This window comes from Solanum dulcamara, chromosome 6 (assembly GCF_947179165.1).
Source record: "Solanum dulcamara chromosome 6, daSolDulc1.2, whole genome shotgun sequence".
In the NCBI taxonomy this organism is placed as follows: domain Eukaryota; kingdom Viridiplantae; phylum Streptophyta; class Magnoliopsida; order Solanales; family Solanaceae; genus Solanum; species Solanum dulcamara.
In genome coordinates, this window is record NC_077242.1 from 37,116,554 (window position 1) to 37,126,806 (window position 10,253).

At 35.0% G+C, this 10,253-nt stretch overlaps 1 long non-coding RNA gene across 1 annotated transcript; it reads right to left on the reverse strand.

Annotated features, from left to right (window-relative positions):
- Positions 1–5,835: 5,835 nt before the first annotated feature.
- Positions 5,836–7,865, reverse strand: LOC129893484 (uncharacterized). Its single transcript, XR_008767471.1, has 3 exons — positions 7,725–7,865; positions 6,890–6,940; positions 5,836–5,918 (listed from the first exon to the last, which is right to left on the reverse strand). It is a non-coding gene; the product is annotated as an uncharacterized LOC129893484 (long non-coding RNA).
- Positions 7,866–10,253: the final 2,388 nt, after the last annotated feature.

Below are 10,253 nucleotides of genomic sequence, written 5' to 3' on the forward strand. Positions count from 1 at the left end.
AGATGGCTTCCATATTGGATGAGTGGATGTATATTAGATAGTTATGAATGAAGTGGGCTCAAAAGCTATCACCTAAAATGGGTTCGTTGTTAAGAGACAGGAGAAAATTGAATAAAAGGTGTCAAATAAGTGTTGTCTTTGTTTTTGGTGATTATTTCGGCCAGGGAAGGTTAAAGTTACTTTAAAACTTATTTAAGTTAATTTGGGACTAAATTAGTATTACAAAAACTTCTTAATCTTTTTAAAAATACAAAGATGCCCCATTTCTCTGTTAGCATCAAAGTGTTTTGAATAATGACTTGACTTTTAGTCACAGGAAATCAGTACAACAAATCAAAAAGGAAAGAGCATCTGTACAGAAAGGAAGAAGATCAATCAAGGCAAATCACAATTAGCTGATTTAGTCAAAGGAGAGAAGATCAAGGAATCAAGGAAGAGGATAATCAAAGGAATCAGGAATCCCGTAGAACAAGGAAAGAGAATTGATCCCAGCTATCAAGGAGAAATCAAGAATCAATTGACATCAGACGGACAAGGAAAGATTGCGGACAAGGAAGAAAAGATTGCGGACAAGTAAAGAAGATTTCTGTACAAGGCAGAAAAGTTTGAAGATCCTACAACTTAAGAAATACATGGACATATCTAATATGGACATGTACACTCAATCAAGAAAACATTACAAATCCTTGATTGAATGAAAAATTCCTTGGGTTTTTCAATCAGAGCTAACAACTATTTCCTCAGTGCTGGATATAAAAGGCCTCTTAACTCCATTAAGATAACTACACAACTTTACTTGAATTTGTACTCAATTAATTCTTTCATCTTTCATAAATACTTTGTACTCTTGTAAGAATACCATTGTAAAAGAAAAAGAGAAAGAAAGAGAGAAGTGTAGGTTATACAGGTAGAGGATGTGTCGATCAGAAGATCAATTGATTAGAGACAAAAGTGAAACTCATTTGTACTTTCACTATTTACGAAAATCTTTAAGGGAAACCCTTGTAACGCAAGGGCACTGGAAGTAGGCACCACATCGATGTTCCGAATCAGGATAAATCTTTCTGTCTTCATTTACTTTACCCTATTTATATATTACTTTGGTTATGATACTTACCTGCAAGTCTAGTCGACTACACCATCGATATAGTCGACTACTTAAAATTTTAAATTCGCCCCCCTTTTAATCTTCAATTGGTATCAGAGCAGGTCTTACACTTTTAAGTGTTTAACCACACTTGAGAAAAGATCAATGGAAAATTACCAGATCCCTGGCGCAATTCTTCAGGACGGACACTCATCAAATCACCCTCCTTACTTCAACAGTCAACACTACTCTCACTGGAAGGACAGATTCAAAATCTTTGTTCAATCAAATGACTTTCAAGCATGGGTGGTAATTAAGAAAGAACCAAAATCCATTCCAGGCCTAAAGGAAAAAAAATCATTGAAAAGAATCTAGATCTGGAATACTTTGGCATAACAAAGGAACAACAAAAGGTAATTCAAACTAATGCTAGAGCTATAAATTTATTGTATTATGTAGTTAGCGGAGCTAGTTACGACAAGATCTCAACATGCGAAATTGCTAAGGAAATGCGGGATAAACTCGAAGTAACATACGAGGGAACCACAAAATAAAAGAAGCACGCATCAGCTCTCTAGTGAATGACTATGAATTGTTCAAAATGGCAAAAGATGAAAATGTTGAAAACATGTTCTCCAGATTCAGCAAAATCTTATGTGAACTCAAATCCCTAGGTATAGTATACTCAAATGGTCTGCAAGTTAGGAAACTCATCAGGAGTCTTCCAAAAGCTTGAGAAACCAAAATTCTTGAAGATGGAGATCTACATAAGATGACCTATGACGAACTCAGGGGAAACCTTATGGCATATGAATAGAATCCCATCAACAGATACAACAAAGATAAAAAGAAGAAAACAGTTGCCTTCAATGCAGAGGTTCATGAAACCAAAGAAGAAGTTGATGAAATAAGCAGTGAAGGAATGGTTCTCATAAATCGAGGAGTTAGGAAAATGCTAAGATAGAGAAGGAAAAGACCTCAACATGATTCTAGAAATAACAACTTATGTTGTCATTATAGTAAGCCAAGATACACCAGTCAAAATTGTACTGAACTAAAGAAGAAAAATTATCAAAGAAATGAAAATCCAAAATCTCTTGGAGCCTGGAGTAAGAAAGATATATCAGAAGAAGACTCTGTAGAGACAACCAATATCTGCTTTATGGCAATAGATGAGCAAAGTGAGGTAAGAAATTCCACCTGTCAAAACTATGTTGATTTACAATATTCGTTAGACATGATCACTGACAAACTTCAAAAAGTTATTGATGAATATAATAAACTTGCTAAAGAAAAGAAAGACTGGCAAATTCTTCTAGAAGTAAGTCAAGTAAAAGTCGACTTACTCCATGAAGAAATTGGTGAACTCAAAATGCTATTAAATAGTAGTAAGAAGTCATCAATTCACATCCCATCTCGATCAAACAAATTCTTCCCAAAACCTTTTTGAAAACTCATTTTTTCATAGTGCAAAATCTTCTTTTAAACCTCGCTGTTTTACTTGTGGAAAAATTGGTCAAAAATCTTTTAACTGCAATAACTACTCTTCTAGTAAATAGATTTGGAGTCAAAAAATTATTAATCCTAACCTTCAAGGACCCAAGACGACTTGGGTACCTAAAAGAAATTGAATCATTATTTTGAAGGAACATTCGAAGAAGACCTATAAAAAAGAAATGTGGGTAATCGACAATGCATGTTCGAGACATATGAAAGGAAAAAGGGAAAGTTTCAATAAAGTTGAGAAAATTGATGAAGGTTATGTCATATTTGGTGAAAATGCTAAAGGAGAAGTCACTTGAATTGGATCTATCACCATAAGTCGATCATGTGATCTAGTTAAAGTATATCTCAGCAATAGATTAAAACATATCCTGTGAATATCAGTTAACTATGTGATACTGGATTCGATGTTTGCTTCAATGCTATGAAATGTATCATCAGCAACCCAGAGAAAAACATCACCATCATAGAAGAATGGATAGAAAATATCTATGTACTAAATAATGTGGACTTACCAACTCTTACGTGTCTCACTGCCATGTCTTGTGATCATTGGATATGGCATAGGAAACCCGGTCATGCTAGTATGTATGCTATGGAAAACTTGTCAAGGCTGGAGCTGGTCCTTGGAATACTGAAACTCAAATTTGAAAAAAGATCATATTTGTGATTCTTGTCAACTCGGCAAACAGACTCACACCTCATTCAAGGTTAAAGATATGGTGAATTAAGCCTCTTCAACTATTACATATGGATCTATTTGGTCCCACTAAAATAGCCAGCATCGATGGTAAAAGATACGCCTTTGTAATTTTTGATGACTATTCTCGATTTACTTGAGTTATTTTCTTATTTCATAAACATGAAGCTTTTACTAATGTTGAAGTGTTTTGTAAAAAGATTCAAAAAGAGGCACGTTACTTAATCTCTACCATTCACAGTGATCACGGAGGAGAATTCGAAAACAAATCACTTGAGGAATTCTATAATAAACATGGAATAACTCAAAACTTTTCATTTCCTCGTTCACCTAAACAGAATGGACTAGTTGAAAGAAAAAATTGATCTCTCCAAGACACTGCTAGAACTCTCCTACTTGATCGAAGCCTCCCAGACCACTTCTGGCAGAAATGGTAAGTACTGCTTGTCATATATTAAACAAGTGTTTGATCAGACCTATCTTAAACAAGAATCCTTACAAATTCTAGAAAGGAAAGAGACCAAAATCAACTACTTTCATCCTTTCAGATGTAAATGTTTCATCCATAATAATGGTAAGAAAAATTTGGAAAATTTGATCCCAAAACTAATGAAGGTATATTTCTTGGATACTTTTCCTCCAGCCGTGATTCTAGGGTCTTTAATAAATGTACTTTAAGTGTTGAGGAATCTGTTCATGTTGTTTTTGATGACACTAACCTAAGTATGCAGGTTTCTAACATATTAGTATCTGAAGAGGAAACTTCTCCACAAATTTCCTCAACTATGAATGATATTGATAATAATGTTCAAGTAAAGTCGATTGGTATCAAGGATGAGTCGACTATCAGCACAGAAAAGGTCACTGTTCCCATAGAATGGAGACACAGTGCAAGCTTTCCAAATGACTTTATCATTGGTGATCCAACTGACAAAATGCAGACCAGGGCATCATTAAAGAAGCAAACCTCAGTAGCATTAATTTCTCAAATTGAACCAAAAAGGGTTGATGAAGCCTTATCAGATGAATAATGGATGCAAGCCATGAAAGAAGAACTTGATCAATTCGAAAGAAATCAAGTATGGGTTCTTACTAAAAGGCCAAAGAATTGCTCTGTAATAGAAACAAAATGGGTCTTTCGAAATAAATTGAATGAAAAAGGAAAGGTTATTAGACACAAAGCAAGACTTGTTGCTCAAGGTTATTCACAGCAAGAAGGTATTGATTATGATGAAACGTTTTCTCATGCAGCAAGGTTAGAATCTATTCGCATCCTTCTTGCATATGCCTCTTTTAGTAGACTTAAATTATATCAAATGGATGTCAAAAGTGCCTTCTTAAAGGGTTTCATAAATGAAGAAGTCTTTATAAAACAACCTCCTAGTTTTGAAAATCTTTCTTGTCCTGATTATGTTTTTAAACTCTCTAAAGCTCTCTATGGTATTAAACAAGCTCCTAAAGCTTTGTATGAGCGACTAAGTTCCGTTTTACTTCTAAATAATTTTCAACGAGGAAAAATCGATACTAACTTATTTACTAAAAAATATGATTCTAGTCTCCTCATTGTTTAGATTTATGTAGATGATATTATTTCTGAAAGTTCTAACCCTTCTTTGTGAGAGAATTTTGCAAATCTTATAAAAGGAAAATTTGAAATGAGTCTTATGGGAGAACTAGCGTTCTTTCTTGGACTTCAAATCAAGTAAGCGTCCAAAGGCAGCTTTATTAGTCAAGGGAAGTATGCAACTGAATTGATTAAAATATTTGAAATGGATAAAGGAAAAGCTTATGGCACTCCCATGAGTCCATCAACTTGTCTTGAAACAGACACTACGGGAAAGGATGTAGATAAAAAACTATATCGCAAAATGATTGGTTCATTATTGTACTTGACATCTAGTCGATCAGATATAATGTTCAGCATATGCAAATGTGCCAAATTTTAATCTGCTCCAAAGAAATCTCATATTACTGTTGTGAAAAGAATTATAAGATATCTCATTGAAACTTCATAAATGGGATTATGGTATTCTCACTCACCAAATTTTTATCTAATTGACTATTTAGATGCTGATTTTGCAGGTGATAAGAATGACAGAAAAAGCACAAGTGAAACATGTCTGTCATGACTCATCTCCGTGGGCCGCGACTGGTGCCCTATTAGGACACCCAAACGAACTTACATACCAAATCATCATATTACAAAATAATTCCAATTTAATATTAGTCTCAATCAGAATAGCAGGCTATCCTTAATTTCAGTAGCAGCGTGTGCAGAAAATAATTTATCAAATCAAAAAGGGGCAATGGAGGGCGCGTCACCGGATACGTACATATATACAAACATATGGGCCATTTTGGCCGTTATAACAAAAGGGGCCGCATTAAGACACAAATCATACGCGAATGAACATACATGACCCATGACCCACACCTATGTCTACAGGCCTCTACCAAAGCATAACGAAAACATATGACGGGACAGGGCCCCGCCATACCCAAATATTCAAATACATAAGAGTGTGTACATCAGAAAGGCATATACCAAAATGCGGCTCCGAGTCAATAGAGCACTCTGTAGTAGAAGAAGGTATGCAGCCTACGCCGATGGATCCAGAACGTCTATACCTGCAGGCATGTAATGCAGCCCCCGAAGAAAAGGGGTCAGTACGAAATATGTACTGAATATGTAAAGCACACGTGTAAGGAATATAAATCGTAACTGAAAGGGAGGGTACACGGAGCACATACCAAACCATAATATCAAAATCTGTACTGAAAACATATGTACATAATGCAAGTAAAATCATGTATAAGGCGTAAGAACATGGTCACCACCCTGACGCTGGTGCCATAACACATCATACTCCAGAAGGTTTCAAATCTCCGTACCAACCCCAAACATATCGTATCATCACAGCATGCCATATCATCAAAACATATCATATGCCATGTCACATCATGTCACCATAGATGGTACCCGGCCCTATGGCGAGGTCTCGGGACCCGTAACACATCATACTGCTGAGTATATTATAGGGTGCACGATTACAAAGTCGGCCCGGGTTCCGACGAACGATATCATAGTAATATGCACGAGCGGAGTAGTGAGAAACTAATGCAGCACATATATATATATCAAACATTTCTAAAATTATGTTTACAGTCCCAAAACGGGTATTAGAACATAAGGGGACGATCAGGATATTATTATTTTATTCTTAGTTTTTGTAGGAAAACTCATGGGCAAAAGTTATCCCTTTATGTTATATCAGAATAAACTAGATAGGACAACTAGGTGAATTTTGGAGCTAGTGGGCCCACCTTTGGCCAAGCCGAGGTGGCGTACATAAATTTCAAACATTTGGCCTTACGGAGTCATCTATCAAGGTTGTAGGATGATGCGGTCATATAAGTAGAAGTTACGGATATTTGCATGTTTCTTTTCAACATACATGAATTTTTAATTCAATTTCACTGAATGGATTTCTAGGAAATTTAAGCTTGGATTCTCATGAGTAGAGTTTTTCCCGAGACTCAAATTACAACCTACTACACTTAGGATATGCCAAAACAAGAAAAAGAAGAGCTTTACATACCTTATCCGCTTCTTACGCTCACTCAAATTCAAATCCCGTTTCTTCCAAAATCTACAAATGGTCACAATTACCAATTGTAAATTATAAGCCTTTAAGAGTTTTATTTTTTTTCCTTTACTTGCCTACAAAAATTTGGGCAGCACCTCCCCTATAAATTCAACATCCCCGAGAATTTAACTCGGCTAGAATATCAACAATAACACCCACAAGCATACCAACAATATCAACAATTACTACAAAGCATAATTTACACTAAAAATCTTTCTTCTTCTTCTCTTTTGTCACATAAGGCCACAAGTTCTATTTCACCTCACCTTCAAACTAATATCAACATTTCATATTCATTTACTAGCTCAAGACCATGTAATCATAATTCGAAAGAAGTTAACATTATGCCATACAATATGTAAGAATTCCACCAAAACCATAATCCACCCAAAACTTCTACGAATGTAACGAAACTACCAAATTGCATTGTTTCCTTCCAAATTCATTAAGAATAACAATAATCCACATACTAGAATTCTATTTCCATAATTACACAAAAACTATACTAAAATCACATAATTCTCTATAACAACTTATAACCAATTTCAATGCCGTCTCGAATCATTAAACTTTTAGTTACACCATAATCGCCATAACGACACCACTAACAAGCTAAATAAAGTTCAATTTCTCTTCTCCCAACCATCACACCACATGACCACACACACCCACTTGCACACCCACATGGTCACACACCCACATACATCATAATTACATGATTTCCACTTAATTCCACTAGCTACAACACATAGACTTCTTCCATAACATAAAAAGATAGAATTCTTACCTTTTCTTCAATTTTCGACTTGCCACAAATGAAATTTTCTCGCTCAATTAATTATACCACGTTGAAGAGGGCCTCGAACTTGACAAAAATTCAAGAAGACAAGATTTTTGGATCAAAGTTGAAAAACTTGGAATTTTCCCCCTTTTCTTCCTCTAGTATCGGTCTCTTCTTCTCTTGCAAGATGACTTAGCTCTCTTTGGAAGTCTTGGAACTTCTAGAGACACATATACTAAATAGATGATGGGCCAATATAATTAATGAACTAAATTTTCAAGGCTTGGGCCATATCATGTATTGGGCCCTAATTTCTCTTATTCCTTATTATTTTTTTTAAAGCCCAACTATAAATCTTACTAGTAATTCACAAAATTAGTTTCCAAAATTTCCAATTTTTTTTTTGCCCTCGGTCTTCCTCCGTATTTCCACACCACTTTTTTTTATGAACATCACACCGGTACTAATTGAAATAAATAAAATAATTCACAACCTCATTCTTTGCAAGCCAAAAATATTTTTTTCCTCTTTCCGAATGAGCAAAGGTGCGAGATGTAACAATGTCAAATGCTAGGACAATATTTAATATCCTGGCACAGCAAAAAGCAGACTTCCGTAGCCCTATCAACCATTGAATCTGTAAATCTTGTTGTCGAAAGTTGTGGCACTCAATTACTATGGATGATGCATCAATTACTTGATTACAGTTTATCCTATGAAGTTGTTCCAATTTTTTGTGATAACGCCAATGCAATTAGTTTTTCTAAATATAATGTTCATCAATATAGAGCTAAACATATTGATTAAACATCATTTTATTAGAGATCATGTGGAAAATAGAGATTTTTATACTTAAATTTATTGATTTTGAAAATTAACTCGCTGATATTTTTACAAAACCCCTGCTTGAGGAAAGATTTTATTTTCTACGGAAAAATCTAAGAATTATAAATTTTTAAAACTAATATTCTATTTATATAAAAATTTAGTGGTGAATATTTAGTTTCCGTGTTCTTTTAACTCTAATTATGTGCCTTGATTGTTGTTCCCGAAATCATGGACCGTGGTGCTCACCACGGTCTATGGTCCCTTCTCGTGGTCCCTTTCTGTAGGTTTGAGTTTCAGGGTTACCACCTCGGTAGCTCATTATGAGGCGTGGTGTGGACCACGACCCGTGATGGACTTTCGTAGTCATCAGCTGGTGTCAAAAACTGTAGGTTTCAGTAATTTTATGTTTTGATCCTCATTTTCCAACTTTTCAAATTCTAAGGTCTTACACTGTCGCTCCATTGTCTATTCTACCTTTGATAGATTTTGGCTCAAGTTCAAAAATAAAGGAGAAAGTCACTTCTAATGTGCGACAAAAATATCCATTTGAAGAGTATAATATTTCTGACAAGGGTCTAACTGAACTAATGTTGTCGTTCGCGGAATGGTTACGTGAGGGTCTTTACAAGCAACATGAAGAAACGTAAGTCTATCAACTATTTATTTCTTAACCCTTAAATAGTAGTAATGTTCCTAATGTCCATTAATTATGGTTAATATTTATACAATTATATAAAAGATAAGGATGAGCAATATACAGAAATGAATGAGTCTTGAATTCGAACAACAAGATTTTGCAGTTGCATTTTCGAAGACAAATGACTGGTTTTACCTAATGTCCCAACCCAACAAGTGTTGGTATGATGAGGTATAACCATGACACTTGTCTTTTGAGTAACACCTGCTGATACATGCATACATACAAATAACATCCACAAAACTAATACAAAAGTTGTTGATGCATGTGTGCAGCATTTGGATGTCATTTTTCACTATTTGTGGAAGAAGTCGAAGCAATAGACTAATCCACAATATCGATACACCATCACTAATGGTTTTTTCAAAATATATATTGACAAGGTCAGTGTTGTTGCTAATTATGAGGAGAAAGTTGTTAACATTATCAAAGAATTTAGTATAGTTGCTGGACTACCTTAGCACTTGACATACAAGGTGTTGTCCCAATAAACTGTGATGGAGAGTTTCATTGGGTCTTGGCGGTTGTTGTATTAAAGGAGTGACACATAAGGGTGTATATTCAATGTTCTCATCAAGAAGCAAAAATGTCCAGTGAGATCAAAACATTGGTTAAAATGTTGCCAAGGTACCTTCAATGTAGTGCTTTTTTATTCATCAAAAAGACTGAATCGATTGATCAGCGGTTGAATCTTACAAGGAAATGAAAGAATCCCACCCATTCGAAGTCGAAGACGTTGCTGACAATTTCCAGAAAGAAAGTTATAGTTTGTACGTGTCACATTTTTTTAACTCATTTACTATGTAATGTAATGTTATTAGTTTTTTAATAGATGATACACTACGATGCAGGGATTGTGGACTTGTTATAGTTGTGTTCGTTGAGTTTCTTAGTGATGGACTGCGAGTACTATCATTTGGGATTGTTGCTAAATTCCTTCGCGTGAGATATGCTTCATTTTTATGAAATTATGGAGTTATAAAGGCTCAGAATGTCTATGTTAGTGACAA